Here is a 16,534-nt window from a genome sequence, read left to right as displayed (position 1 = left end):
ACAGGACACTCAGAGAGCTAGAATTCATGTGCCATGTCAGATGACTTCACAAAGTGTAAAATACTAAGGCACATACGCACTATTATCACATATCAAGGAATGTCTGGAACTAGTGACTGGCAGGGTGCCAAGCATGCAGTGGTCAGGACTCGGGACTGGCTGGCATTGGGCAGAGGCAGAGTCTATTATCCAAGCAAGAGTCAGGACAGGCAGCAATTAGAGAATAACCTGTTATCCAAGCAATTGTCAGGGCAAGCAGCAATCAAAGAGTAATCTGTCATTCAAGCAGAGGTGTCAGAAATAGGGGAATCCAGAGACGACAAGACAAAGCTTACAGGAAAAGGCAAAGTGAGGGCATTGGAGCCAGGTAGTGAATGCCATCACAAGCCGAAAGCCCTAGGCTTGTGATGCTCAAATAAATTGCCACAGCACCTCAGCCAATAAAGTGGAGGAGAGTCAAATTGTTCAGGCGCAAGGAATACTCGTTAAATACTCTTGCGCTGGAGGGACTGAATGAAGAAATAAAAACCCATACCCGGTTATAGCAATAAACATTCTGTTCTTAGTTTTGTCATTTGCTAATCACCGAGCCCCATGTCCCTTCTATCGCGAGACTATTTGTCCGGTACCTAATGATTCTACATATTGTAACCTTGTTTCTGCAATATATTTAGTTTATGGTCATCATAGTAATATCACTCACATCTTTATTTCTTTTTTTCTAGTGGAACCTTAAGGTCTTCCTCTTGGAATTTTTGGGCTCACATGGTCCCTTCCCCTTACCTTTTGGGGGTGGTCATAGTAAGTACCATATAGTAATTATTAGTGCTATCATGTTATAGTCTATAAATGTCATTATCTAGGATTCCCTCAGCAATACATATCCTTAGGGTTAATTTCACTATTTCATAGACATCCCTCCCTGGTACTTTGTACCTCTAGATACTATTCTTATCCTTGCCATCAAGCTCCAAGATTTTTATGCATGAGGAATTTGGAATGCCATGTTTTATTATTATTTTTTACATTTGTGATCATTGAATTTTAATTGATATTTTTCCATTTATATTTTCTATCATGTATATATATTTTTTTTTAAGTTTTATTTATTGCTTTTTAACATAAGTATACACAAGACCCAATGGGCCACACACAGAAAGAACTATTTACATTTCTTCAGCATTGACTCTCCTCCTCCTCCTACTTCCAGACCCTCACTCAGTGAAAGGATCAAAATAACGAAAATTGTTTCTGATATTATACCATCGTTCATCTAATGTGTTTTATATACTTTATATATCTGTATGTTGCCTTTGCCAATCCTCTGCCTAGTATATATAGGTGTTTGTTCTATTTTGCCAACTTGCTATCTTGTATGCTATTTTTTGTGTTATCTACAGAGCGTCCATTCCTCCTCCATCTGCCTTCAGTGGATCAGACCCCGGCGGCACCTGCAGGACAGAGGACAGTGGCGAATGCCCTATTAGATGATAAACGTTTTTATGAGATTTATCTTTTAAGTGTTTTTAATCCATTGGCAATAAACTTCTCATGGTGATGCTGCACTTAGGTGGCACTTCCCCTTCTCTTTCCTTTCCTAATAAAGTGGAGGAGGCTAGGCAGATGTAGCCAACCCACTGACTAGCAAGGGGGTGACCTCTTAGAACATTGCTGTCGCCGACTAATAGGAAAAAGGGAATGTAGCCACTAGCTGGCTAATAAGCCTGCAATTCAGGGACAGTGTACAGCATTATTAACGTGGAGCTGTCTCCCTCTAGTGTTGGCTTGGACTCCATATGTCATTTCCTTTGAGACAAAACTTAGAGCAGAGCAAAGCATTGTGGGATGGGTAGTTCAGAATACTGAGATTTCAATTCCAGCAGGATTGATCTTAACTACCACTACCAGATTACTGAGGAGAGGATAACAAAATACTGGGAGAGGGTATAAAAAGGGTGGATGTGGCCTAGATCGCTCTCTTGGGATGCCAGCTTGGATTTGCTAGCAGGGGCTCTGTGTTAGTGAGAGCCGCTGCTGAATTGTGGCCTGTACAGAAGGTAGCTTCACCGCTGCATCCAGAGGGACACTGCAGACAGCATCGCTTCCCATCTCCAGTGGACCAGAGGCTGTTCCAGGTCCTCCAGCGATGCCTGCACTTCAGATCTGGGTAGGCTGCGGCGGGGTGTGACAGAGGTCAGACACCATTTCCCAAAGCCAGGATCCAGAGGAAGTTCCTAAAGGAATACTAGCAATCTCTGTTTCACGGTGGTGAACTTCCTGGTACTTGTGGTACTACTGAAGCCAGTTTATTCTCTTCACTGAACACTGTATGCAGACATCGGTGCCCTGTTAACGTTTCTACCATCTGTAATCTTATTGGATACAATAATATTAGGCCACATAGGAAGAGCTTGAAGTAAAACAAGCATAAACCACAGATCAACTAAATTTGTTCTACCATACCATCAAGAATCACCCTATTCATAATACTTCAAAGCTAGCTGAAGATTTGCCGGATTTCAAGGAGTAATGTTCAAACCCTTTTTATACTCTCCTTATTTGCTTAAAGTGACTAAAGTTGTTGTTAGCACAAAGGGTTTGCCTTTATTTTTTATGGAACTCTATTTAAAGGAGCCAGCCACTTTAAACACAATAGTTTGAATAGTGTTGTCATGGTGTGTTGATATAATGGCCTGTGGATTGAGGAAACAGAAGGGAGTGAACCTGACATAGGAAATAGATTGTCAGTTCCCTACCCTTTTGCCAACCTGTTTACATAGGTTACTGTGACAGAATCAATGTCTAACTGAACTCGGGTCATACTGTCTACTTTGTATTTCTCTTTACTACTGAAAGGTTCTGAATTACCAAATAGCAAATTGGGAGTGTAGGGCCAGGGTTTCCTTAGCCAGGTTAGGGAAGAAAGACAGGGTGACTCCATTAAATTCAGTGGTAGTAGCTTCCCTCGCCTTCCGCATGATGAGCTCCTTTTCTTCAAAGTAATGGACCCTGCAGATGACATCCCTCAGGGTGTCCGAAGATAAATTGCGGGGTCGGAGAGCCCGTGAACTCTGTCCAGCCTCAAAGGGTGATCTGCCGGATTGCCCAGTAAACTGTTAAAGATGCCATGGATCGAAGCGGGGAGGTCATCATCCCTTGTCGCCTCTGGCAGGCCTCTGATCTGTATGTTGTTCCACCTGTTGAGGTTCTGCTGGTCTTCAATTTTGTAGAGAGCCATTCTGTGGGCTATGGAGAGATTGCAGGTGGTAGCCTGCAGGTCTCTAATGGTTGCCGTGTGTCTATCAAGACGCTGTTCTGAATCCTCCACTCGTTCAAGCACTTGTGCTATATCGGATCGGACCGCTGAGACTTCATTTTTAATGGCTCTCTCAAGACCGAGTAGCATGGAGGCCAGGTCCAGTGGTGAGACCGCTCACTAGCTCTGCAACTCCCGAGTGTCTGGGTGGGCTCCTATCGTCATCCGAGCCAATAGAGTATACCGGGGGCCGGCGCGTAGAATCAGGCCTATGACGGGAGGCGGAGCCAGCTCCTGAACCATGCGGCGAGCGGCCTAAGTCGTCCTTCTCAGTGAAGTCCTCTGGTTCCATGGCTAGGAAGCGCTTGATGGAGCCCGTGGAGGGGTTCTTTTTAGGCAGGGTCTTACCCGTTCTCTTTTCCATACTGGCCACACGAGGTAGGTTGCGATTTATTGCGATAAAGGCTGTTATAACATGTGCCAGCGCCAGACCTCATAGGAGAAACATCCTTACTGCTTCATGCCGAAACCCCACCCCACCAAACATATATATAAAAAAGAAACGGATATAACAAAATGCTTTCGATTGTATATATTTAACAAACCAAAAGTGAGCAAATAAATTAAGTAGATGGCAGGGGTTTACATATACTTTAAGGCCATGTTATCTCATGTCTGATTTCAGTGCTGGTAGCAAATATTTAAAAAGACTGCCAGAGGTGCTGAGGAGGATGCAAGAATACTAAAGGCTTTGTTAGTTAAGAGTTTTGCCCTTCCTCCTGAGCTCAGACAGGGTTGTATTTATCAGAGGACAGGTAAGCCTCCATGGGAGCTTTAGGCCTCTTTCACACAGAATCTTGGGGGACCTTGGCAGAGAAGGGAAGAGGAGACAAGGAAGTAGAATTGTAAGTAACGCTAAAGGTTGGTTACAGTAAGTAGGATGAGAACCAGCAAAGAGTACAGTAACAGAGACCAAAGGTGTGGACTTTTTTTTTTTTTTTTTTAGGAGGGGGTGGCCCACTGTGTTAAAGGCAGCAACGAGGTCCAGGAAAAGGAGTACAGAGTAGTGTCCATTAGATTTAACCGTTAGCATATAATTTGTGAGTTTTAGGAGAGCAGTTTCTGTGGAGTGTTGAGGGCAAAATCCAGACTAAAGGGGATCAAGAAAGTTATTCTCAGTGAGGTGGTCGCTCAGTCAGTTGTAGACCAGATGTTCATGGAGTTTGGATAAAAAGGGGAGCAAGGAGACGGGTTGTAGTAGTAAGACCTCATCTGGAATTTGCAGTTCAGTTTTGGGCACCAGTTCACAAAATGGATATTGGAGAACAGGAGAAAGTGAAGGACAATGGGCAATATTCTACATCTGGGAGAAAAGAGATTTACCAACCATATACGGAAAGGCTTCTTCACAGTAAGAGCTGGGAAAATGTGGAATAGACTCCCTCAAGATCTAGCTCTGGCCAACTCAGGAAAATGTTTTGAAAAAGAGCTGGATGCATTCCTAAATGCAGAAAAATATAACTGGGTAATAACAACAGGAATCGTCGATCTCAGGAATATCCGATTGCCTCGTGGGGGATCAGGAAAGACATTTATTTCCTCACTGGAGCAAATTGGATCATGTTTTTTTTGGGTTTTTTTGCCTTCTTCTCTATCAGCTGTGCATATAGGATTGTGTATATGGATGTTTTCTATTTGTTAGGTTTTTTTCTATCGGTTGAACTAGATAGATTTGTGTTTTTTTCAGCCTATGTAACATAATAAGCGGATGTAGAGACTACACAGACAGTCACATGTAGCACCTGACAATGTGGTAAGCAGACATCTAACATCATGATTATGTGCTCATATGACAGCAGAACTCCTTAAGGAATTGTGTGCAGATTTATGCCCTACATACTATGAAAACGGTTACAGAAAATCAATTATAACGAAGGTTTACAGCTTTATAAAAATGACGTTTATGTTGAAACCTATGAATTCTCCTTATAAATCTGACATTTGCTACATGTTGTAGTTTGACTTCACTAAAAAGCTCAATTTGTTTTAGGTAATGACTTTGTGCAAATCTGTATTTGTATAAAAAGGAAGACTAAAGGGTAACTGGAATCTAGAATAAAAGGTCAACACATCCTTGACATATAGAATATACTCCTTGGGACAAAAGTATGTAAAGAGAACTAGACCTCATGTCCTCATGTATAGGTATGAACCCTAGGCAGCCTCTGTCATCTAATTCTTTCCTAACAATCATCACTGCAGATAGTTTGTTTAAAAGAAGAAAAAAAAAAGATTAAATGGACTACACGTGATTGCAAACATTACATACATACACATAAGATTTTTACTACCATAACGCACACTGATAAGATTATTTATAGCAATTTTATACCTATAAAATACTATAGTTCCTCTTTAAAACAGAGCTCCACTTTTGTTATGCACTTGTAGAAAAAAAAATCATAATCTATACATTGTGTACAAAATATATATTTTTTTCTCATATGAGTGGCTCACTGTTTACCCTAGATGTCTACACAAGAACTTGATCTGAATTACATTCATTCCTCGCAATATGAGTTTTTAGCAAGAATATTTATTTTTAACCGTATTTAAATTTTTGGGACAGTAGTTCCCATCACATGTCATTTACAACATAAATTTATCCGTACATCCCTTACCTGTTACCTATTCCTAAAGCAAGCTAACAAACCTAAAGCCAATCTCTGGGCAAAAATGTTTTTCTCCAATGCAGTGGTGCTGTGCCCACACTGGGTCAACTGCTAATTGTTTCTAGAGGTAGGCACAAAGTTTATATTGACCTGATCCGCCGATCCTCCTTAAAACCGTGTTCCCCCACAATACAATGTTCCTGTTCTTGGAGCTTGCTGACATCAGAACAGACCATTTTCAAAGACCGCTGGAGCATGGGGGTGCTGGACCCGTCCTGTGCAAGGAGGATCAGGGGATCAGGTAAGTATATATCACTCCTTTCCCCTAGAATAAAACGAGTCTACACTACACAAGAAGAAAAACAATTTGTTCAGAATTCAACTTTAAAGCCCATCTCCAGGGCAACTACAAAATGTTCCTTTGCAATGGGACTGGGACTGAAAGCCTTAAAGTGGTTTGCAATTCAAATGTTTAAAAAACGCTTTTTGTAACATTTTTTTTTTTTTTGGGCGGAGAAGTTTACTACTGCTTTAATTGCTCATTTTGGTCTAGAGGAACAAAAAAAAAGTATACTTACCCAATCCTCCACTCCTTCCCTTACGTCATCAAGGCAAAGCAGAGTCCATAGTCCGCAATTGGATGTGATGACACCAAGGGACAGTCCACCACTGGAGCATGGGGGAGCATCATCTGATTGGGGAGTCGAGAATCAGGGAAGCAAAACTGTTTTCTTTCTCCCCTAGACAAATAGAGCAATTTACCCTTGCAGTGGAGGTGCAGCCCCATATTTTGGGAGGAGCTCAGACATGATGCTCAGGCATCCCACCTCAGCACCCCTTGCCTACTGTATGCTGTATTCTGTGTGCATGAGTGAGCAGGGCCAGCGCAACCATAAAGTAGCTCAGGCAGCCGCCTTAGGGCGCCAGCATGGGGGGGGGGCAGTAAAATCTGAACCCCCAGCCATTTGCTGGGGATTCAGATTTTTAACCGATCTGCAGAAATGTGTTTTTTTTTACACACTCCCAGCCAGGAGTGTGTGTGCTTTAGTAAAGCCGATTGTCAGCTTTCTTGTGGAAGTGATACAAGCAGCTGTGAAGCCACCTATCACTTCCACAACCACCACTGGGATGTGCCGCCCCTCCTCTGTCATGTTCACCGGACTCCACTGTCCCAACTGAGGGCCGGTGCAGTCAGGGTGGGTGTCGCTGGAAAGGGTGGCAGGAACTCAGCCCATCCACTAACCTTCTCTCCTGTGCACAGACCAGGAGTGACATGTATGACATCACGTCCTGGACATGAGCTGTCAACCGGTGCCCAGGGAAGTGGGTGACGGAACACGATCTGTATTCCATCACCTGCAGTGGACTAGAGAGCAGACATCTAAGCTCTAATAGGCCCTGAATGCCTGAAAAAGAGAACCTGTTACCTATATGCTATCACATAGGGGACCTATAGCCCCTTATGTGATAGCAGTAAAGTAATGTAAAAAAGTTTTAAACATTTAAAGAGACAAATAAAAAAATAAAAACAAAAAAGTTTTAGAGCCTCTTCCCCCCTACACACATACCAAAACACATGCGTTGATTGCCTACATAGGAAAACACAGATTGCCCTACACATGTTACATGTTGCTGTGCACGTTGACGTCTGATCAATAATATTAGCACCAGAACTCCTGCATAACTGTAAACTGATTACCTGTAGGAGCTTTTAAAGCATTGCCTATGAAAAAATATAGGGTACTGAAGTTTTTCACCATTTTACAGGTACACACATTTTTAAGGCCTGTTATGTTAGGTATCTATTTACTCAGCACACCCTCATCTTTTATATTTTAAAAAAAAATTGTAAATAATTGTAAATAAATGGGTAATAAAATTGCATTGATATGCCCAAAAATAAACTTTAGTGTATTTGTAACTGAAATTTTGCATTTTTTCTGAACTGTTGCGCTAATAATGTGTAACATAAAAAAAATGGAACCAACATTTTATTCTTTAGCGTGTCCTCTTTGTTTTGTGAGTTTTAAGTAATCTTAATTTCTAAAATGATTTTTAAAACATGTAAACACAGAAACTACAAAAATGTCTCTGCTACTCAAGTGGGTAAAATACCTGTCTTCCGTTCTCCAACACTGCACCCTCTCTCCAACACTGCCTCACCTGCCACCTGCCTGTAGCCAGTGGGGTCCTCTGCAAAATGCACCTTCACCTGAGTAGACAAAAATCCTTGCACTTGATTTTAGTTCCTGGCTGCCAATTATCTTCTGAGGGGGAGCAAGCACTATTCCGACCCTATTGTATGTATGAAGTCCATCACTTAAAGGGAGCATCTATCCACTGTGTCCTTCCTCTCATGTGACAGCACTAGTGCTTAGTGATTGGCTCATCACTATTGCATGGGGGCAGGGAGAGAGTGATCAAATCTGTGTACTTCCGGGATATAAGAGAGAGCGAGAGGACGTGTGCAGGCTGAGCTCCGCTCCAACATCCATCCTGAACACCTTTCAGCGCCGACTTTCAGCGCCGATTCTCCTGAGACTCGGCTGTACCTAGGCACCCTGGGGTCCAAAAAGGCTCTTGGTGCCCCGCTGGGTCCTACCATATCTCCGGGCAAGCTCCGGTCCTCCTCTGCTTCCTCTGCTTCCAGCACCGCTAAGCCCGCCACCGCCGCCATCTTACCCACGAGGCTCTCTGCAGGGAATGTCGGTCGGCACACAGACGCTCCCTGACCCTGCCTCCTCATCTGCAGCCTCTCATGCCAAGCTGCTGGCAGCAATTAAAGCAGGGAACGACCAAGTAATGGTCAAAATAGATCATTTGGCTTCTGACATCAGCCTAGTCCGGCATGATATGGACAAATTTAGATCCCGCTTTGCAGAGGCTGAGGGCCGGATTTCACAGCTAGAGGATGACACTAGAGCAGATTCCAGGGACCTCCGTGCACTGCAACTGCAGGTAAAGGCTTTGCAGGAGAAGTCGGTGGACACAGAAAATCGCATGAGGAGAAACAACTTAAGGATTATAGGTCTTCCTGAAAAAACAGAAGGTAATAAACCCGCTGAATTTGCGGAATCCTTCCTCATATCATTGCTGGATTTACCTGCCATGCCTCCTACATTTGTGGTAGAAAGGGCACACAGAATCCCGCCAACCCCTCCAATCCCTGGCAACCCCCCCAGGCCGTTTCTACTAAGGCTTTTGAATTACAGGGACAGAGACAGAATACTGGCAGCAGCTAGAGATAAACAAGAACTGCGGTTCAAAAACGCAAAAATTATGTTGTTTCCTGATTATTCTCCTGAGGTTCAGCAGCGACGCCGGGCCTTTACTGAGGTCAGAAGACGCCTAAAAGACAAGGGCCTCAAGTTCAGCCTACTATATCCCAGCAAGCTCCGAGTTGTAGATGGTGACCGTGTACACTTTTTTGCTGTTCCGGAGGCCGCTACATCCTGGCTAGATGGCCGTGGGTGATACATGTAATGCGGGTAATATTTTTACCATTATAGTTCCTCTGTACAGGCCCATTTTGTGCTTCTTTTTTTTTTTTTTTTTTGGATCTAATGAATGCACTTTACCTGGAGTCGGACTGCTTAGCCTCTCGGATATGGATTGCCTCTTTACACCGAGAGTCAAGCCACAACCCAAATCCTTCACTTTCACTTTGACCTATCTGAATCCCCCCCCCCCTTTTTTTTTTTTTTTTTTTCTCCCTCAAATTTTTTAATTTTTCCTTATCCTAGTGGTGGATGGGTCCAAGGTCAATACCCACACCCACCCAGTTACAAGGTGCTTGGACACATTGTAGCATGATATCCCCTCTTAGGGGCATATCTACAATCTGTAGTTTGTAGTTTTTGTTTTTTCTTCCTTTTTTTGGGTAAAACTATTCCCAACTCTCCTCTCCGTTTTTCCTTTTTTTTTCTTTTTTTTTTTTTTTTTTTTGGAGAGGAGATGGGACTTAGTAGGATAAGCACTCAGTGCTTGGGTATTTTTTGTTTTATTTTGTTTTTTGTTGTTGTTTTAGTTTGTATAAAGTTGCTTCAAAGATTTAACACTGCTGGTACACGTTGGTATAATCTAGAGATTTTGCTGCCTGTGAGTCACCCTAAATTGTGTTCCTCCCGTTAACTTCCTTGGTCATGGCTCCTTAAACCTAAATGGCTACCCCCCTAGCTGAAAAGTTTTCTGTCCTCTCATGGAACGTCAGAGGCCTCAATTCCAAATTCAAACGGGCATTGCTGACAAGATATTTAAAAATCCACTCTCCACATCTTATTCTTTTACAGGAAACTCACCTCACAGGCAGCAAGGTTCTAACCCTTAAAAAACCCTGGATCCAGAGGGCCATCCATGCTACCTACTCCTCTTATGCTAGAGGGGTCTCAATTCTAATACATAAGAAATTTTCCTGTATGGTTGAGGATGTGCGTACGGACCCCCAGGGCAAGTTTGCAATTGTGGTGCTTACGCACTGGTCTCAACGATACATAATTATAAATATTTATATCCCCCCACCCTTTACACATGATTTGTTATATAAGGTCTTGGAAAAAGCTGCTCCTTTTTGTCCGGGGAAATTACTAGTGATAGGTGACTTTAACTCTACCATCTCCCCAGACTTGGATAGACCTGTCCCATCTAAGAACTATGGTTCTGAACTATCTACTTGGGCCCAGGCAATGGGGCTGCAGGAGATATGGAGATGGAAACACCCGGCCACTAGAGCATATTCATGCTTCTCGGCCTCCCACAAGACTGCTTCACGAATTGATTTGGCTTTCTCTAACCCGGCTCTGCTGACAGACGTAATAGAAGCCAAGTACTTACCTAGTGGGCTGTCCGATCATAGCCCATTGGTAATTGAGTTTCGTTCGCCCGCATATCGTGACGCGGCCTTGTGGAGGCTGGGGGCACAGTGGATTTCTCACCCTGAGGTGGCTGACATTATTCCACCTAGATTAGCGCAGTTTTGGGATCTTAATGAAGGCTCCTCGTCTCCACAGATAGTTTGGGATACATTTAAGGCCTATACTAGAGGGCAATATATTTCAATTATTGCGAGTGTCAAGAGGCAGCAAGGCCAGGAAACCCATAGGCTACAACAGATAGTAGAGGATCAAACAGTAACCTATAGCGCAGACCCCACAATAGCTCACTTTGATGCACTAAGTGCCGCTCAGAGTTCACTAAATTTACATTTGACGGAGGTTACGCGATTGGATATGCATAAAGGAAGGCAGCGGGTTCTTTGAGAAGGGAGACAAAAATGGTCGTTTCCTGGCTATGCTGGCGCAGCATGAACATCCATTTACAGTGGTTTCTAGTCTGCGGTCTCCAGCTGGGGACACGGTGACTTCTCAGTTAGAAATTCTACAAATGTTTAATGCCTTTTATGAAACGCTCTATACCTCTGCCCTTCCCCCCGACTTCCAGCCCGAGTCGTTGCAAAATCTCTTAGATCCGTTGGCACTTGGCTGGTTGTCGGACGAGGAGCGGGAGTCGTTGGTACGCCCATTTACGGCATCAGAGGTTTTAAATGTCATACGGTCCTTCCCCATAGGAAAGGCGCCAGGGCCTGATGGCCTACCAATAGATTTCTATAGAGCACATGCAGCACTATTAGCACCCATATTAGCTCAATTGTATACTGTCTGTCTGTCCAAAGGTGATCTGCCCCCTTCAATGCATCAGGCTTATCTTACTCTGATCCATAAGGACCCCAAGGATCCAGAGTTATGTGCCTCATATAGACCAATTGCTTTATTAAATAATGATTTCAAAATTTTAACCAAATTGTTGGCTACCCGTTTATACCCACTGCTACCTACGGTTATTGACCCTGACCAAACAGGATTTATGCCCAAAAGGTCCACTGATGTCAACCTTAGGAGAATCTTCACCAACATCCATGCCCAACATAACAACTCTGGTACAAGGGCCATAGCCCTATTAGATATAGAAAAGGCGTTTGATACAGTAGAGTGGCCCTTTTTGTGGGAGACCCTACGTAGAATGGGTTTTCCACTACGGTTTATATCATGGTTGCAGGTGATTTATAGGTGTCCTACTTCATCGATACGCCTGGGTTCTAGACTCTCAACTCCATTTCAACTTTTCCGGGGAACCAGACAGGGTTGCCCTCTCTCCCCGGCTTTATTTGCTCTAGCCATGGAGCCGGTTGCAGAGGCCCTTCGCACATCGCCTCACATTAAGGGGCTTCGTATTGGCATGCTGGAGGAGAGGGTAGCCCTGTATGCGGACGATATGGTCCTGTTTCGTGGGGACGCGGGTCCATCACTTCAGGGTGCATTGTCACTCCTCAATACATTCTCCACAGTAACGGGCCTTCGGGTTAATTGGTCAAAATCTACTTTATTTCCAATAGATCAGGCAGCAAAAGCCACATCCTCCTCAGACAGCCCATTGAAATGGGTTGACACTTTTAAATACCTGGGGGTCCATGTCTCCGCTCAAGCCTCAGATTTCCTTAAACTAAATTTAGAGCCGGTAGTGGGGGACATGAAAGCCAAACTTAAGGCATGGAATAATCTGCCCCTGTCGGTTTGGGGAAGGGTTAATCTGCTCAAAATGAAGGTCATTCCCAAATTCATTTATCTACTCCGCCATTCTCCGCAGTGGATACCTAAATCCTTTTTCACTAAATTAAACCAACGTTTCTTGGAGTTTCTCTGGGGCCTCTCACCACCCAGATACAAGCTGTCGACATTGATGAGGCCACTGGCACAGGGTGGCATGGCTTTTCTGGATTGCTATAAGTATTTCTTGGCGACACAGCTTGTGACAGTGGCCTGGTGGTTAAACCCCAATAAAACCAACGCGGCCTCCGCTCTGGAGGCCACGGTGGCGGGCTCCTGGGAATCTCTTCGATATTTAATCTATAGAGGCCCATGTGCCCCATACTTATTAACCCCTTCCATGCTTACTACCCTGCGGGCCTGGAGAATGGGTCTAGTCATCGAAAAATACACTCAGACTGAAATTTCCCCTAATGCCCCCTTATGGTTAAACCCTAACTTACCACATTTCCATAAACTTATAGACCCTCAGGCATGGACCAGATACGGTATAAAACTAATTTCACAAGTGGTGTCTCACACCTCACTGCTTTCCTTCCCCCAGCTTTCCTCTCAGTATAACCTACCGCAACATTACCAGTTCCGCTATTTTCAACTTTTGCACGCATTTGAAGCTCAATTCCCACGTTCCTCCTGTATTTTAACTCAGTCTAAGTTGGAGAATACACTTAGATCCGGTTGCACTAAGAAACTTACATCGCGCCTATATGCGCATCTGGTCTATGTGTCTCTCCCACCGCTGGACGCCTTTTGTCCCGTTGGCAGCGTGATATTCCCGCTTTGGACAGCGACGATTGGGATGATGTTTGGGACTTTCCCTTTAGGTCGCTAGTTTCTATACGTGACAGACTAGTGCAATTCAAAATAGTACATCGGGCGTATTTTACCCCACACAGACTTCATTTGATGAATCCCGCCCACTCTCCTGAGTGTTGGAGATGTGGCTCCACCCCAGGAGATTTTTCTCACATTTTCTGGCATTGCCCAAAGATACAACAATTCTGGGGGGAGGTTCTTGCTCTAACCAATAAGATTGCATCGACTAATCTACCACTGTCAATGGAGATCTGCATGCTGGGCCTAATAAAAAAACCTAGTTCCCACTATAGCTAAACGCACGATGATCCGGTTGCTTTTATTCTATGCTAGGAAAATCATAGCACTTCAATGGAAAAAATCCTATCCCCCTTCAAGCGCTCAGTGGAAACGTCTGGTTAATGACAGTCTTCCGTTATATAAAGATACCTATGCCAATAGAGGTTGCCAGCTGAAATTTGATAAAGTCTGGAGTAGGTGGATGTAGGAAATGAATATTGCACAGTGATTATTGATTAGTTCTAGCCATTACATCATAGAATCGAGGAATAAATGTAGCCCCTGGTTAATAATTATCTGTTTCTGTAGGCCTTTTCTTTATTTACTACTTTATTTACTACTCCAACCGAAGCCTACCTCTCGGCAGGAGGAAAGTGATATTTTTATCCCATATACGTGTCATGGCGGTTACTCACTCTGACTATCTGATGTACTTGCTGTTATACCTGTACAAACTAAGCAACCAATTTGTATATGTTTATATGTTTTTTTTTTTTTAAACTTGAATAAAAATAAATTAAAAAAAAAAAAAAAAAACACAGAAACTACAAAAATGTCTCTGCTACTCAAGTGGGTAAAATACCTGTCTTCTGTTCTCCAACACTGCACCCTCTCTCCAACACTGCCTCACCTGCCACCTGCCTGTAGCCAGTGGGGGCATAACCCCCCCCCCAATTGCATTGCCATTGTGGAGGGGAGGGGGGTCCTCTGCAAAATGCACCTTCACCTGAGTAGACAAAAATCCTTGCACTTGATTTTAGTTCCTGGCTGCCAATTATCTTCTGAGGGGGAGCAAGCACTATTCCGACCCTATTGTATGTATGAAGTCCATCACTTAAAGTGAGCATCTATCCACCAAGGGGAAGAGGGAAAGTTTTACACTAAGGGTGTGATATCACAAGAAGAGTTTGTGAGAAGTGGCTTTGGAAGAAACCATTAGTGCACATATTTAAAAAGTAAAGATTCAGCTGTGGAGAGTTTTGCATGGACTGTGAACTTTGAGACTTTTTAGTTCTATTTTTCATGTGTCATATGATTCACTGTGTCCTTCCTCTCATGTGACAGCACTAGTGCTTAGTGATTGGCTCATCACTATTGCATAGGGGCAGGGAGAGAGTGATCAAATCTGTGTAGCTACAGGGCCCCTTTCACTATCAAAACAGCGAAGGAGAAAAAGAATTTGATGCTATCTGGATTGACCTTAAAGTGAAAAAGTTGCTTTGCTCTGCCTTACTTCAGCTTTGCTATTACTTTAAATAATTTTATGGGCCAAGCTGGCTCAAATTAACTATTTCTTTTACTAATAGATATGTCCTCTATCAGCACTGTATAAACTGTATGTAGCACCTTCTACATAAAGTACGCAGTACTGTGTTCCAATAGTGGTATAGGGACTTCCCACTCTCACAATCTCCACCTCAGCCGATCAGAAAAAACCTTGTATTCATTCATAAACATACAAGGCTTCCTGTGAGTGGCTGAGCAGCATTTAACCTTACCCATTTCTGTTCCAGGAATGGGACAGAAAATTACTGTACCACTTCCAAAACACAGCGCTGTATACTGTATGTAGCAGATGCTACATACAGTTAATACAGCACTGACAGGTTGCGCTCCTATAAATATGATATCAATTACAATACTTTTTCCATCAAACCAGTACCTCACTTCACTCTCCATATACATCGTATGCACTACTTAACAGTGAGATCACATATAGTCCTATTTGGATGATTAACAGCAAATCTGTCCTGGGGAGAAGGGGTACTCAATGCAATTTTCAGGCATTGCGGTTGTGCACTTCAGTTTAAGGTCATGCAAACAGATAAAAACAGAGAGTATATCATACTGCATAGGGTATCCCTAAGTGGTGGCCCCATTGCTGCCTTTGAGCCATCTCTGCGGCTTGTTTGGTGTCTCTTTTGTGGACACACATATAGCTGACACAACTTATGACCCACATTTGCTGACCTGTGGTATTTCTTCCAAAGCTTTGACCATGTTCCCCTTCTATCATTGTGCTTTATTTGGGCTTCCCTTTTAGCTAGATATATCTATCATGTAAATATATTTTTTTCTGATAACAGTTTTTGGGGTAGAATTATGGTAAATCAGCTTCTGTATCCATCTTCTGCTATGTTCGCCTTTCTGGGTTAATAAGTGGATCCTGAAGAAGCCCAATTTGGGTGAAATGCATTGATCCCACCACCGTCCTGGGTTTTGTCAACTGTATGACAAATTTGGCAACACTGTATACAGTATCTCACAAAAGTAACTACACCCCTCACATTTTTGTAAATATTTTATTATATCTTTTCATGTGACAACACTGAAGAAATGACACTTTGCTACAATGTAAAGTAGTGAGTGTACAGCTTGTATAACAGTGTAAATTTCCTGTCCCCCCAAAATAACTAAACACACAGCCATTAATGTCTAAACTGCTGGCAACAAAAGTGAGTACATCCCTAAGTGAAAATGTCAAAATTGGTCCCAATTAACCATCCCCCCCCCCCCCCCCCGGGTCATGTGACTCGTTAGTGTTACAGGGTCTCAGGTGTAATTGGGGAACAGGTGTGTTAAATTTGGTGTTATCGCTCTCATTCTCTCATACTGGTCACTGGAAGTTCAACATGGCACCTCATGGCAAAGAACTCTCTCTCTCATAAAGATGGCCTAGGCTATAAGAAGATTGCCAAGACCCTGAAACTGAGCTGCAGCATGGTGGCCAAGATCATACAGCAGTTTAACAGGACAGGTTCCACTCAGAACAGGCCACACCATGGTCGACCAAAGAAGCTGAGTGCAGATCGGTTGGTTGAAAAAAATGCAAAAATTGGATTTGCCACACTTTATTTGTTTTTCGATAAGGGATTTTTTGGTCCATCGCTCACAGGTGGTCAGATTGGAAA

The sequence above is a fragment of the Aquarana catesbeiana genome, linkage group LG07, assembly GCF_042186555.1.
Source record: "Aquarana catesbeiana isolate 2022-GZ linkage group LG07, ASM4218655v1, whole genome shotgun sequence".
In the NCBI taxonomy this organism is placed as follows: Eukaryota; Metazoa; Chordata; class Amphibia; order Anura; family Ranidae; genus Aquarana; species Aquarana catesbeiana.
This window is presented reverse-complemented; position numbering follows the sequence as displayed.